The 16,692-nt window shown below is 37.3% G+C and overlaps 1 long non-coding RNA gene across 2 annotated transcripts in view; it reads left to right on the top strand.

The window, feature by feature from the left end:
* The first annotated feature begins 4,220 nt into the window (after positions 1-4,220).
* The window catches only part of LOC148125653 (uncharacterized), a 50,370-nt gene continuing 37,898 nt past the window's right edge, over positions 4,221-16,692 (top strand). Inside the window, exons 1-2 of one of the 2 annotated variants that reach the window (XR_015743908.1) lie at positions 4,221-4,424; positions 15,774-15,886. This is a non-coding gene — a long non-coding RNA (uncharacterized LOC148125653). The remainder of the gene's footprint in view (positions 4,425-15,773; positions 15,887-16,692) is intronic. The other variant, XR_015743907.1, reaches the window with a different exon arrangement.

The raw sequence follows: 16,692 nt of genomic DNA, 5'->3' as shown, positions 1-16,692 counted from the left end.
AAGGTAAATCAGGAGGGAAAGGCAGAGTGTGATTTTCAAGACAATCTTCTAATGTTTCAGGGATCTTCAATAACGGTGCACTGGGGAGGAATGGAAAAATAGTATGTGACAGAGGCTTTCCAGAACTCCTTGTTCCATGTCAGTTCTCAATTCTATGTTGAAAAATATTAAAAGTTTGTTGAGGTTTGAGAGATCTGGGAAAGAAATGCATCGTGCCATAGTAAGAAAGTGCTGGTTACATAAGTTCTTCTGTCTCATTCACATCTATAATCCAACTCCTCCTATCAGATGATGTAGTCTTGAACAGAAAAAAAAGAACTTTGAATTTTATTTTATTCATTATTACTTCAGATTGTATCGTTGCTGAATTTCTTAAATAGTTGTTTATCTTCTGAAATTTTACAGACTTGTTGCTTATGAATATATTGCTTATTTGTGCTCTTTGAAAACAATTTGCCATTTGCAGGAGTGGGAAAGATGAGTTTCATCATTCTCTCCTCTTTAATATTTGAAGATTCCTCATAGAATATTATACCAGCTAATTGGAAATAACAACAACAACAACAACGACAACAACAACAACAAAATTATGGTCACCTCTAAGTTTCTATGAAGTTTTTCATAGTTACCCATTGCTGCCTGGTTCTCTAGCTAATAACAAAAAAAAAAACACAATGCTTTCCATCAAAAATATACAAAGACTGAAAGCAAAGAAATAATGATTTGCTATTAGAAATCAAGTCAGACAAGAAAAGGATATCACCATCAGTCAATTGCAAAAGGCAGTTTTACTTGGAATAGCTTATACCCTGCAATAGTACTTTAATAGTATTAAATAACGTCTGCCTAGCACAGTTCTTGGGAAGAACTCGATAAGTGCACAAAAATGCCTCTCAGCCACTCTGTGGTCAGCACTTCAGATGAGGCAAAGTCCAAACAAGCCAGTAAAGAGTTTAATTCCTTCACAGTTGTAGCGACATCAAGAAGCAGCAAGAATATCAAATTAAAGTCAGCTCTGCGCGTCTGCTGTTTTGGAGCTCCATTTATCCTATCCTACAACTGCCCTGCTTCCGATATCTGGCAGCACCCTCCACAGAAACTAACAACCCATTCGCCCCACGTTCCTCTCCAAAATGTGTGCCTACCACCACTCAAACAACTCAACAACCCTTCACCAGTTTCGTCGCTGCCTGCCATAGCGTCCTCCAGACATTCACAGCATTTGTCTTGCAGCCTCGGTTCTTTGACAATCAGCTGAGTGTCACATCATGGTTATCCAGCCGGTCTATATCAGCCATGCCTGCTGCCGCCACCACACATACAGTCCAGGCATTCACTCTCCTTCCTGTCAGCTGGCAAACGCCCGGTAAGTCCATGGCTGGAGTCTGTGGTGGTGTCATGCACGGCTCGAGCCGAGTGCAACAATGCCAAATTCTGTATAAACATTAGTCTGACTGTGCATTCAACCATAATAATAATCATAAATAACATAGAATAACAGAGTTGGAAGGGACCTTGGAGGTCTTCTTGTCCAACCCCCTTCTTAGGCAGGAAACTCAACACCACTTCAGACAAATGGTTATCCAATCTCTTCTTAAAAACTTCCAGTGTTGGAGCATTCACAACTTCTGGAGGCAAGTTGTTCCGCTGATTAAACTGTCAGGAAATTTCTCCTTAGTTCTAAGTTGCTTCTCTCCTTGATTAGTTTCCACCCATTGCTTCATTTCATTCCAAGTTCATTTGGCCATGGAGCTTGTGTGCTCTGAGGAAGAGGAGAGATATGCCAGAGGTTTAACCATACTGGACAGGTCTCATCAAGGGAGCCAGACAAAGATTGTTTTGGGTGTAAACCATATGGTGAGACATACAATAACTTACAAAAATCTATAGACTGGTGGATGCCTAGATCAACAAGGGCTACCCTAGGTTGTAAGATGTAAGAATGGTTATAGGTTGAGGACTATCTGTCTTTGATTTGGACTGCCCCAGGTGTTGGAGTTCCTGGACATCTGGTGATGAGCAACGAGAGACTCACGACTGTCAGATGAGCAATCCGGGTCAACCACTGCAGGACTACTGGAAGAAAAGTTGCTTACCCATTGCAAATATACAAAGACTAGAAACAAATAATGGTCTGCTGTTTCAAATCTCACATTTACATTACAATTATGTTAATCAGTGGGTACGTTAGTCTGGACTGGAAATTACAGTCTGACATTTTAGGAATGAACGTTCTAAATCTTTCCTTGTGAAGAATGAGTTTTAGAAGTAAAGGACATGAAAATGGGAAATAAGACAAAAAGGAAAATCTTGGAGTTTTAATTCATGCTGGGCAACAATCCTGAAAAATATTGGAAGTAAAGGATATCCTCTTCCTTTAGATATTTTAAACATCAGTAGAGAATGAAATACAAAGATCCTGCTCATAATTTCCAAGGATCCTGAAGCACCAGAAAGGATTGGTAGAATGTTTCCTATTTGTGGCAACTGCCTAATGGTTACTAAAATATTAATCTGCCTTTTTCTTTTCTTTTTTTAAAGAACAGAAGCAAAACTAAATGACCAATTGCTTTAGAGTCTTATTATAACTGAAATGTGTTTTAACTCTACAGAGTTGTGGTAAGGAAATGGAGGTCTGCAGATGTTGTCACATTCCAGCAGCTTCAACCAGCATGTTCAATAATAATAAAGGGTGTTGTGAATTATAATTCAGCACATCTGGATGATCAGCGTTTTCTTGCTTCTTCTATAAGGGTATGCATGTCTCTCCTTTTTGCGGAGGCTGAATTCAGAGCAGGAATGTTTGAGAGGAAGCAGCCTACCTAGTTACTCTAAAGACAGCCTATTACATTACATATTCAAACTTTAGCTATTTCTTTTTATTAAATTAACAGAAATATTTAGAAAATTCCATACCACAGCACTGTGTTACATATTTTAGCATGTTTTCTAATGGCAGGAAAGAAAAAATTATTTCTAATTTCTTGAAATATAAATATAATAAGCCCTTGAAACATTGGTTCTGTGTGGTTGCAATTCTAAGTAATACACATGGTAAATTAACAATCACATTTTTTGGTAGTTTGGGGAACCTTACTTTGTTCTACAAAACACTGCACCATGTAATTAAGCAGGCTTTCAAATGAAGAGAAGTCCGTTTTGTCACTGCCTATTCCTCTGATAATTTAGCAGGCCATAACCCCTCAATATAGGCTTAGGCAGAATACAGTGGTTTTATTTCTGTATTGAGGGTTACAGGAATAGCATGCAAAAAATTTAATGTCAGACTATTTCATTTTATCTGATTCATGGAAAAAGAACCAATTGTCCTTCAGTAATTACCAGAGTCTCATTCTCATGCTAGTACTTTTTTTTTTTCAAAGAATGTATGTAATTTTGTCCATGTATTCTCCAAACATGCACTTTTGTTTACAGTTTTGTTTAGTGTAGAGTATATGCAATCAAGCTTAACATAATGCTTTCTGTGTCTATGTGAATTCTGTCAATTGGAGAATGTAGTGAACAACCAAATTGTTATTTGCATACTCATTTTAAAATGCAAAATTAGATAACCTTACATTAAAATGAAGGGTAATCAATTTTCTTTCATACCCATTCCTAATGTTTACCAGTTTTTCCAACTCTGGATATATTTTGTTCTTTGAAAGGAAAGGCAGACTGAATCTAAAATATTTCAGGACTCCAGCTGAAATAGTTAAAGAAACAAAGTACTGTATTTGCTCTCTTTAATTCTGAGTCATTTATCTGAAAATGCACTTTGAGTCTGTCAACATAATTATTTCTTAACTCAGCACTGGACAGAGATGCTCAGTGAGACTGTAGCAAATTAATAATCAGGGAGTTCTCCATTCCTCCAAAAAAAACCCCCCAAATTCAGAAAAGCACTCTATCAGCCACTCTAGCTATTATCTAAGAACACAAAGCATGACATAGCTCACTGTTTCAGTGCGAATCCATCCTTGTCACCATGGAGATAAAATGAATCTGGAGGAGTTAGTTAGATAGATCAGAAAACTGAAAGGATTAATCTTTTATGCAAAGGGTTTAATTTAAATTGCATTTAAAAAGCTACACTTTTGTTAGATCACTAGACAATCTGTGGGTCATGGTTTCAGAGATATTTTTGTACCTAAACTGAAGTACAGAATAACCAAGTGTGGGCAAAAAAGCAGTGGGAGCAGAAGACCCTCCCTCCCTTCCTCCTTCTTCCCTTCCCTGCCCTTCCCTGCCCTCCCTCCCCTCTTGTGATACTAGCTGCAATATTGTCACAGAACATTGCAAATGAAATTCATGTGACCACAGAAGTAATCCAGTAGCACACAGCAGCAGTCGAGGAGCAGTGAAACAACCACAACTTCCCAAAATTTCATTCCCTTATGGGACTTGGATTTTGGACAGATTCTGTAAGTTAGTGTACTTGAAGGTACCTTGGTTCAAAAATTGTTGCCATGTAATGCACCTTTTCATCCAGTTAAAGATCATGAGAATAAGAGTTTTAATAGTATTTAAATATTTGCTGAAACAAAAAAAAAATCTATTAAACAATGCTATTTAAGGGGGAATGCAAATGAAGTGATGTTATTCCTCTATGAGAAATTGCTTTGGCAACTTTATTATTTGCTGAAGTGAAGAGACAAAACAAAAAAGAAAACTTAATTATAACTATTAATAACAAATCACTCTGGCTATCTCCTGCTAGCCCTATTTTTATGTTCTTCATGTATAGCAGGCAGCATATTTTGCAGATAGAAGTTTCTTTGAGTTTCAGCCCTAACAGTTCAAGATTGGGTAATTTTTACTCATTCACAAAGCTCTCTTATTTCAGATTTTCCTCCAACATATGGATAGCATAGGTTTAGAGCCTGCAGAAAGCAAGGCTCAATTAGAATCCTAATTTCCTTCAATTAGGTAGTATTCCAATATTTGAGCTATGTATTATCTAAAATGAGATTTATTTTAACTATGGCTTGGAGAAGAAACTGCAATGGTTGAATTCATACAACACGTTAAACTAAATACAAATCGTATGTACGGGAAACTATTACAAGATTCTGAATAGCTGTATTGTTGTGTTATCACACTGATAGACTGGGATGTGAAATATCCTTGCAGGTTTAAGAATAATAGAGAAATGAATTAATTCAAAAAAAGCCTTCATGGATATTTCTGAGGTTACCTTTTTTACTAACATAAAGGCCATTATAGTATACATGTATTCATGAATATTCAAATGCTTCATTGTTTGTTATTATTAATCTCACACAAGTTAAGTAGATTTCAAGAATGTCTGATAGTTTGTTTAGTTTGAATATATTGTCAAAATATTCTTTATAAGTAGACCTTGTTGCCAAACCACTTGACAATTTGGAAGCCTGAAGCCTGAAGACATCTGGGGGGTTCTAGATTTGAGAAAGCTGAGCTAACATCAAGCAACACAGAAGAGAAGTGATGACTGTGGGAACTAAGCGGAGCCCCCAGGTTGTGTGTTAAGCCCCTTCCTTTATTCTGCACCCCATTGTATAACACCAATGCAATAATTAAATTTGTGGATGACACAACAGTGGTGGGACTCATTAATAAGAACAATGAGTATGGGAGCAGCTCTGTAGCAGACAAAAAAGCTCTACAGAGAATCATTAAAACTGTCCAGAATATAATTGGGCTCCAGCTGCCAGCCCTGGATGACATCTTTGCAACTCGCTGTTTGATGAAGTTGGACAACATTCTCAGAGACTCTTCCCATCCTGCTTACAATCTTTATGAACTGTTGCCTTCTGGCAGAAGATACAGAATATTTAAAACTCGGACCACACATTTCTGAATAGTTTTTATCCCAGAGCTATAATTGCACTTAACAATGAACTTAAGGACCACCATCAGTGAGCTTTTGGACAGTATTACTTGGTCTGTTGTGTGGATGCTTCTATGTTTTTAGAAGGTGAGGAATTTTGGTGGGTGGGGAGGTGTTTGGGGATTGTCATGTGTGTGTGCATGTTGAGTCTGGTCTCTAGGTGTTATGTAAATTTTGTTGTATGTATACTGTGTATATATGTACAATGACAATAAAGAATTAAATCAATCAATCAATGTGGTTAAACCACAACTCACTGAAGTTTTGATTGGCCATGGTCAGTGATGAGGATGCTAGTAGTTTACAATAACTGGAAAATCTCAGTCACTATCCCCTGTTTAAATTTATAGTGATGTCTAGGTATGTAAAATGTGCTGTTATAATAATGATTTAAAATGCATTTTCATGGAGAGAATGCCTGTTTGGAGTCCATTATTGTCCTTCAAGATGTTCAGGTTAACATAGACTATCATTCAGCTCTGCAATTGAATCCAATGGGTATAACATTATTGACAGCTGAAACCTGGATGAAGATAACGTTCATATTCAAAACAATTTTTATACTAATTCTCGTTGATCCTTTTTTTCTTTCCTTTAGTATTGATATCTAGATCCAGATAGCAGAATTCTGGGAGGTGAAGTCCACACATCTTAAAATTGATAACAAGGAACTAAGGCAGAGGTGTCAAACTCAATTTCATTGAGGGCCACATCAGGATTGCATTTGACCTTTTGGGGGAGGGGTCTGTGGTGGCCCTAGCACTCTGTCAGCAAAAATGGAGCTTGGGAGGGGCCCTCCTGAGCTCTGTTTTCACTGGCAGAAGCACCATGGGCTGTTCCTTCACAGTTTCCAGGGCAGCCCCAGGGACCAGATCTAAGCATCCTGTGGGCTGGATCTCACCCACAGGCCTTGAGTTTGACACCCCTGAACTAAGAAAATTAGGTATGATTAGCCTAAATGAAGAGAAGTTTAGTGGGCAGGGGTGGGATTCTACTGGTTCTGTCCAGCTCTGTAGAACCAGTAGCTCTGAAGAGCAGCAGACACCGAACCAGTTCTGTGTCTGCTGCTGTTTTGGCCCACCCACCTGCCCGGGCACTTACCTGTCCTTTATTTCCTGCTTTTTCAACCTCAGCTGCTTTGTGCGCCACAGCTGTGGTTGAAAAAGCAGGAAAAAAGTGCTTTTTCAAACACTGCACACCTGTGCGCAGCATTACTCAACTGTCTGGGCAGCTCAGCAGTTTGTTAATTGCATGCAGCGTGCATACGCACGCACCGCAAAGCCACTGAACCTGTAGCTACACCCCTGTTAGCGGGTGACACAATAGCCATCTTCCAATACTTGAAGGGCTTTCACAGGGAAGAGGGGATCAATTTAGTCTCCAAATTACCTGAGGGCAATTAGTGGAAGCTAGTCAGAAACGAGATCCAACCTGGAACTAAGGAGAAATTTACTTACTGTGAGAACAATTAGTCAAGGGAATAACATGTCTCCCGAGGTTGTGGATTCTCCATCCCCGGTGGGTTTCAAGAAATGATTGATCAGCGGACTGGACTAGAAGACCTCAAAGTCCCTTCCAGTCCTATGATTCTATTTCACACAAACCTTAAGTTGTGTTTAAAACCTCTTTGAAAACACAAGTAAACAGTACCTTCCAAATTAATCCAAACAAATGTTCTAAAAGACATAACTTTTGCAGAAAGTTTTTTTTGCGTTAGCTCTTCCAAGTGCTTGGCTTTCTGCATCAGAAATAAAAATGGACATTACTCTATACCTAGCCAGCCCGTTTAAGGATAAGGCCGATAGTACTTGGAGTCCAATAATAACTAGAGGCCAAATATTCTTTAACTGTATGTTTGTACACATTTTATAATTTTTTCTTTAAAAATTTTGCACTAGATCACACACACAAATCGCCATAGACCATACATACAATCTGATTGTATGTACTATTGTTCATTAAGCAGTGTAAAGAGATAAGGCCCTTTCTCCTGAATAAATCCTTCAGAGATGTCATCTAACACAGAGCTCTTTGTCTGAGACCAATGTGAATTAAATGAGCTTTACAGATGTGATCCCAAACCTCTGTAAATCACTATTTATATCTGTACCAATTTCCACCGTGCTTTCATTAGGTTTCTAATGATTGCCCCATTGAACATGAAACCATAAGCTACAAATTTAGCAGCTAACAAGTGCTAACATAACATTGTTTTAAGCATGTCACACACACACACACAGGCATACACAAAGGCACTTGGCAAAATGGAATGGCATTCCAGAGAAAACATGCCAGGATCACTACCCCAAACAGTCCTGGGAGTCATAACACCACAAAATGCAGACATTCCAAGTGGTGTAACCCAGGGGGACAGGGTGGGTATGGCGTCTGAAGTTCTTTTGATTCCAGAAATTATAGCTGTGTTGTTTTTTGTCCATGGCTGTTTTCCAGGGCCAAAAGCCAAATCTCTCTGAATTTCCTTTCTGTGACCACAGTACTGGAGTTAAGTGCCACAGCTGGTTAAGTCACTTTGACATCACACTGATGGCTTGTTAAATTTGAAAACATTGGCTATAATTGCCTGCCCGTATGGAATGAATTCCACATTTTATTTAATTAGCAATGGGGGCCTTGTGCCTTTCCTCCTTGTAAATACTGACACATCTAAGATATGGAAAATATATTTTGTTAAATGCAAGAATGGACAGTGTAGTCCAACCAGCTTCAAAAATCTTTATTTAGATATATTTTGTTTTCTTCTAGGAGTTTTAGGCTGATTTATGTGATTCTTAGACCCTATTTTAACTCCTAAGAATAATGTGGTGCAGGATTAGGTCTTGCTAAAATCTCAAGTTTTCAGGAAAGAGACATCTGGAACTATGCTTGGAACTCAAGCTTAAGTACATCCTATGGACAGAGACATTATTTAAAGAGGGTATTAGTGGTTTCAAATAACGTGTAGAGAATCAGTATATAAAGAGGTGGAAGGACTTGCATGTTTCATTTACATCCAGAGCACCCTCCAGAAGATACTTATGACCCAGTTTCAAAGTTCTGATGGCTGCCCCCCATGGTCATGTGATCATACTTTGGGTGTTTGGCAACCAGTCCACATTTCCAGAAGTTTGCAGCATCCCATCATCATGTGACTACATTGTGATGTTTTCACTGAAATCTGGTGTTTACTTACAGTGGGTTCACTTGGCAACTGCAGCATTTGTTTAATGATCATCACAAAAAAGGTTGAAAAATTGGACACGGTCACATGATTGTGTGTTTAAAGACTGACATGATTTACAACGGTAACTGCAGGGTCAATTACTACTGTAAATTGAGGACTTCCTGTATCTGAATATCCTGAATTAAACAATGGTAATTGTTTACTCACTTAAATGAATATGTTCCTTGTATCAATAAGTCGCTTTGATTAACAATTCTTTGCTTCTTTTTGAAAATAAATTTGCTGGAACTTGGATTATCTCAATAGTATCATCCCTGTGAAGGGGATAGGTTTTGCTGGAAAAATGCCCTGGCTTGTAGCAATACAAAATTATAATAATAAAACATTCTTCTGAAAAGTCAGTTGGAGTCCTCTCATATTCTGACTTTCCCTCAAGTCTAGTTCTGGGCATCACACTGTAGAAAAGCAAGCTCTGTGACCATCTATTGAAGGAGCTTAGTCAAGATGATTGGTAGTGATGATGGTGGAGAATATGGATTTAATAGCATTCTTCAAATAACTTAAAAGATGTTATAAGAAAGTCTATGTTTTGCTATGTCTTTAATAAAAAAAGTGTAATCTATTATTCCTCAGTTCAAGACATAGCAAAAAAGACTTAAATTGAAGGAGGTGAATCCTGATTGAATGTTATTAAAAATATTTTCTAACACTAAGAGCATTGTGGTAGTAGAATCATTTACACTTCTCCCTGTTCATTGGATATATTTAAGCAGAGACATTAGATTAGATTAGATTAGATTAGATTAGATTAGATTAACAGAGTTGGAAGGGACCTTGTAGACCATCTAGTCCAACCTCCTGCCCAAACAGGAGACCCTACATCATTTCTGACAAATGGCAGTCCAATCTCTTCTTGAAAGCCTCCAGTGATGAAGCTCCCATAACTTGCAAAGGCAAGCTGTTCCATTGGTTCGTTGTTCTGTCAGAAAATTTCTCCTTATTTCTAGGTTGAATCTCTCCTTCATCAGTTTCCATCCATTATTCCTTATCTGGCCTTCAGGTACCTTGGAAATAGTTTGACCTCGCTCTTCTCTGTGGCAGCCCCTCAAATATTGGAAGACTGCTATCATGTCTTCCCTATTATTCTCTTCACTAGACTAGCCATGCCCAGTTCCGTAAGCATTTTTCATATATTCCATGATATATTCCATAATCATCCTGGTTGCTCTTTTCTGCACTTTTTCTAGAATCTCAACATCTTTTTTATAGTGTGGTGACCAAAACTGGATGCAGTATTCTAGGTGTGGCCTTACTAAGGCTTTATAGAGTGGTATTAGTACCTCACTTGATCTTGATTGTATTCCTTGAGTAGGATGCTTTAAATGCAAATCCGTGCATTGAGAAGGAGTTGGATTCAGAAAGTTCATAGACTTCCAAGTCTACGATTGTACTGTAACTTCTAATCATAAAAATACAGTGATTTGAATTTCACAAAGAGTGGTGCAACTGAACAGTAATAAATTTATAACTATTGACCACCTGTCTTTTCATGATGCTAAATGTATGGTGACTGAAGCAATAATTTCATCGCTCTCAAGCCCTGTTATTAGATGTCCATAAATGATTGCTATTGCTAATTAAGACCAGGCAGATTTTACAACCCTGATTTTACAAACCTCTTTCCCATAAAAATTAAATAATATTTTTCAAAATACATCTCGGTGGCCCTCCCAAGCTAAAATGAAGGCAACCAAACTCCAATGAAGAATATTCACTCTTAGAATATCACTTGTTCAAGAAGCTTCATCCAACTATTTCTGAAATTATGGTGGGGCAAATTAAGGAAGGAAACAACTGTGCACAACTGTACAATATTATGTGGGATTGCATAGTTTAAGAGCACATAACTCTGTGCCCCTAATTGCAGCAAATTATGTTGCACTTCAAGGAATCTAATATACAGCCTGTCTGGCCTTATTATTCCATATGCCCTGAAAATGAACTTAAAATCTGGCATGGAATATTTTCCTCAAGTTTACAATACAAATGGTTAGTGGAAATAAAATGGCAGTAAGAATGTTTTTGTTAGCTGTGCCAGCTCAAACCCACATAACTCATGTACTGAATTGTTATGGTTTTGCGAAGAGATGTTTGCTTTATTTTTTAAAGTGCATTAATTAAACAGCAAATAAAGCTACTAACATTATGTGCTGGAATAGATGCCAAAATGGACATTATAAAAATGCTAACTCCAACATTAATTCTATGTTTATGGGGCGTCTCATGTCTCTTAAACCTCCCTAGACCATTATTAATCATAACCTATCATGTACATTGATCACATTTTTTCTGTCACACTCCAAAGCATACTTTTATTAATTAAAGGGAAGAAAAATTGTAAGTAGGACTCTTTTTAAATTCTTATTATTTTCTTGGAGAGAAAATGGTCTTGTTCTCTGCTTTTCAGCTCTATTATTTGAAAGAGAAGCTTGACTGAGACTTAAACTTATTATCTGTTTAGGAAATATTGTATCTATTTGCAAACTGAATTTACTACTGGTGTAACATAAGTTAAGATAATAGGATACTATTATACTAGGATAACAGGATACTAAATAACCATATGACAGCACATGGTTATTTATATATAAATACATCTTGTTTATCATTTTTATTAAAACTTTTAAACAAATAGATTAAAAACTTGCATGAACTAACATAAAGTAAGAAGAAAAAAGAAAAAGAAATCAAAGAAAAACCAAAACATGCAAGAAAAGAACAAAATTGAAGAAAAGTAAAAAAAATAGCAAAGTATAAAGAAATGGCTTCTGTTATTCTGCAATTAAGTGCAAATATATTTTTACCTCTCTCTCTAAAGTTACACTATATTTCTCTTTTTTTCTACAGCTATCCTGTCTAATTGTCAAAACCATAAATCACAAGTTCTCCCCCCCCACCCATTTTTACGCAAAACAACGGTAAGAGGCTTCCAGTCACCAATAAATACAGATAATGCTTCTCTCCAATCAAAAAAGTCAGTGTATTCATTCAGCAAAATCTTTCAACTTCACTAAACCATTCCTCTAGAGTGGGTGTGTCAAATCTAAGTGCATATGCATGGATCTTAAACCATAGGTGCAAACATTGAAAACAGCTCCCAAAATGTGGCAAATCATGCCAATTAGAAAATATGTAAGTGACAAATGAACTAATAGCACACAGCAGAGAGTGAGTCCATGGATACATGCTAATGATTATAGTTATGTTCTACTTTCAATGTGTCAGAGATATTACATCTCTCTATCCATGTGACTAGGACATATGACTGGAAGGATGGATCTTATTGCATTCGTGTCTTACATGAAGACTTTTCATAAACATCTGATTGGACACTGCAGGAAAAGCAAACTGGACCATGTAGATTCTAATACCTAAACATAGCTTTCTATTAAAATAACCTATTCTAGAATATAGAGCATCATCAGAGTTGGAAGAGACATTGGAAGTCTTCCAGTCCAATCCCCTCCTCAAGCAGGAGCTCATATACCATTTCAGGAATATGGCTGCCCAGTCTCTTCTTAAAAGCCTTCGGTGATGGAGTAACCATAACTTTTGAAGGCAAACTGTTCCACTGGTTAATTGTTCTCACTGTCAGGAAATTTCTCCTTAGTTCTAGGTTGCTTCTCTTCTTGGTTAGTTTTCATCTGTTGATTCTAGTCTTGTCTTTTGGTGCTTTGGAAAATAATTCAACCTCCTCTCCTTTGTGGCAGCCCCTCAAATATTGGAATACTGCTATTATGTCACTCCTAGTCTTTCTTTTTACTAGACTAGACGTGCCCAGTTCCTGCAACCATTCCAGAGTCTCAACATCTTTTTTATATTGTAGTCATCAAAACTGGATGCAGTATTCTAAGTGTGGTCTTACCAAGGCCCAATAAAGCAGTACTAATACTTCATTACTATTAGTGATCGTGATTCTATCCCTATGTTAATGCAGCCTAGGATTGCATTGGCTTATATGTGCTTGTCTACTAGGATTCTAACATCTCTTTCACAGTTACTGCTATTGAGCCAAGTTTCACCTAAGCTATTCTTGTACATTTGGTTTTTCTTGCCTAAATGTACAACAAATGTATTCTTTATGGTTAACCTTCGTAATCAATAACATAATCTCATTCAGTGTTGAGATATCTCTAGCTCACCATCCTGGTGACATGGGTCACTTTTTGCATAGATGGATTCAAACAATTTATCTATATCAGACCCTTTACTAATCATTCATGAATCTCAAACAGTTTCTGATTAAATTGTAGCCAGTTAGTTCTGATCCATTTTTTCTGTTCTAGTGTTCCTTCTCAGCTTTTCCAGATTTTGGGATGATACTAGTAGAAAAGGAAAGGTGGGAAAAAAAAAACCCCTCTGTATGATATCTCAGACCTGGCTTTCTGAAAAAGTCCTTCTTTCTAGATTCTAAGTAATTTCTTTCAAGAACTTGCAAATTCCCTTTTGAAGTGATGCAAGAATATGTTTATCTGAACTTTGGTTGGTTGGTTTTTACTACTTTGGAGTCAGATTTGCAAGTTGACCCAGAAATTATTTGCATTGAATTTGCACTTGCTGTTTCCTTTGGTCAAATTTGTGAATTCCCTGCAATAAATGTCAAGACAAAATTAGCATCTACACTTGCATATTTTCCTAAATAGAATACATTTAATTCATCTTCTATCCTTATATATTAATTTTATCACTTCTTTTGAATAATAAATGGTACTGTTGCATTTTTCAGTTGCTTTTCAGTTGCATTTCATTAAATTTTATTAGGTGAATTTTAATTCACATGTAGGTTAAGAAAATAAGAACTGGATTATTTTGTAAAAAAAACCAGACCAAATGAATGTCAATTCATTCCCCATCAGAATCTTGAAAGAATATACCAGTGGAATTTCTGTGAGATATTTTTAAAAGCCTCTTTAAAGTCAACAGAGATGGCACTCATAAAAGTATCTAACAGTACAAATTCCATGTGGGTTGTTTAACATTTTAATAGCTGTAGCATTTCAAACAAAAATCTTATAAGCTATCCCTAACTACTAAATTGCAATAAGAGTTTTATCCAACCTCAAGAAGGCTTGTTTTGATGATATACTATATGTGGTTTCATAGCTTTAAAATCCTTGAGGCTAACTTTTTTCTGAAAAAGATTTGTTTTTAATGAAGGAAAGCCCATTGTTATTTCTTTAGATATTTTGCATCCCATCTTTATTATTTTTATAAATAACTTAAGGTGGCAAACATGTTCTATATTCCTTCTTTCTAATTTCCCCACAATGACAACCCTGTGAGGAGAGTTGGGGTGGACCAGAGAGAGGCTGGTCCAAAGCACCCAGCTAAGTTTCATGCCTAAGGCAGGACTAGAATTCAAAATCTCCTGGTTTCTAGCCTTAGCCACTAAGACCAAACTGACTCTAACAATTTTCTCCACTGTTATTTATTTAAAATTTGGTGGCTGTATCCTCATTCTGAAACAGAACTATTAAGCAGTGGAATGACTTACCTACAGAAGATGTAGGTGGTCCAACACTGGACATTTTAAAGAAGCGATTGGACAACCATTTGTCTGAATTGTTATAGAGCAGTGGTGGCTAACCTTTTTGGGCTTCTGTGCCAAAACTTGCACATGCACCAGCACCCAGTATACAATGCGCACCCCCCATGCCCCCTGTGCATGCATGCACAATCCTCCCCTCCCACCCATTTACCTGTACTGTGCCTCACATCTGATTTGCTTTTTCGGTTGGTTTGAGGCCTTTTTCAGCCTCCCAGAGGCTTGGAAAAGTCCTCTGCAAGACTTTTCAGGATGAATTATAGGCCCATTTCATCACTTCCGGTATTAAAGGAAGTGATGAAACAGGCCTATAGTTTGGCCTGAAAAGCCTTGCAGAGGCTTTTTCCAAATCTCTGGGAGGCCAAAAAAGGCCTCAAACTAACCAGAAAAAAAATCAGCTGTGAGACATGCGCATGCATAGTGAGGTAAGTTTGCCTGCAACTCACATGCCAGCACAAATGGCTGAGTGCGCCACTTGTGGCATGCGTGCCATAGGTTCGCCATCACAGTTATAGGGTTTCCTGCCTGAGCAGGGGCTTGAAGCAAAAGACCTCCAAAGTCCCTTCCAACTCTGTTATTCTGTTACGTTATGTCTGTTGTGTCTTCTGTACACTGGATCTTCAGAAGTTTGAAAACAATCGTATAATATAAGAATAATTGCTTGTCTTTGTTTGATAGGGTGTGAGAAGTATACTACAGTAAGTAGACAATGGTATCTCTCCATTTATTTTTGCTTCCCATCAGTGGTGGGATTCAATTTTTTTACTAACGGTTCAGTGGACGTGGCTTGGTGGGTGTGGCAGGGGAAGGATACTGTAAAATCTCCAGTCAGAGGTGGTATTTGCTGGTTCTCTGAACTACTCAAAATTTCTACTACCGGTTCTCCAGAACTGGTCAGAACCTGCTGAATACCACCTCTACTTCCCATTGAATTCTTCACATTCAATTTTGGTCTAATTGCAATTCTTAGAAGCACAAGATATTTCTTGGTCAGGGAGCGCACTGGAAAACTGACCCATGCCAATCTGACTTTTGTTTCAATTTATTGTGTGGGCTGTTGAGAGCACAATAGAGTTTTATCTGTTTCCAAGGATTCATTGTACTTCTATCTGCAGATTGTAGCTATGGCTGACATGCGTATCTTGGTGTTCATAGTTTGATGTTAACCAGTGACACTGGCTCTGTAATTCACATGCAAGAAATGTGGCAGACCTTCTGTTTTTCCTAGGTAACTGCTGTTATTATATCATTGTTTTTCAAAATGATCTTAAAAAAATAAGTGATCACCAAATTTTTGGCAATTTGATTTCCAAATATTTTTAAATTCAGCCATTAGTTGTTCAAGACTTGCTTTTTAAAAAGGCAGGATTCACTTCATTCCAAATGATGGTGTTTGAGTTGCTTTGCGCCATTCTTTGAATAACATTTCTGTCACCTGAATTATTTTAAAGAACTGCAAACTTCTCTTGCCTCTTCTGTTTCTCTTCTTTTTTTTATCAGATAAAATGTGGCAGATCCAGTCTCAGATATAACTTATAGTACTTTATTCTAATTTGCTAGAGATGGCTGAAGAATGTGGACTCCTTGCTTAATATAGCTTTTTTATATAAATTTGGAACTTATTTGGCCAAAGGATTTCTTCCAAATAACCACCCTTCTTCAGACCTTTGGAAGATCTGAACATAAGGCCCAATGAGGCAATATTTTAAAGGTATTTAGAGGTCAGTTTCAGTACAGAGAGCTTACTGGCTGCAGTATCAAATTTGCTCAACAAGCAGAGGAAAATTATCTTGTTATAATGGCAAAGAACTGTAATTTTTGTGAGTACATAGTATTGTAATTTCTTAGCTTGTAATCTTCTGTCAGCATTTATTCTTTAAAACTAGACAGTCATATCTCTTTCTAACAGAAGGACCACAATTTAGCCTTTGAGATGCTGGTGAGAGAAGCCACTGCCAGAAACAGTTTGGCTATGTTTAATTTACACGTAGTTTTATATAATTAACTCTCCCATTACTCTCTTGCCTACCACTT

This window comes from Pseudonaja textilis, chromosome 5, assembly GCF_049901715.1.
Source record: "Pseudonaja textilis isolate UNSWEBS1 chromosome 5, rPseTex1.2, whole genome shotgun sequence".
Classification (NCBI taxonomy): Eukaryota; Metazoa; Chordata; class Lepidosauria; order Squamata; family Elapidae; genus Pseudonaja; species Pseudonaja textilis.
Note: the sequence above shows the minus strand (reverse complement) of the source record. Positions and strands in the feature narration are given on the sequence as shown.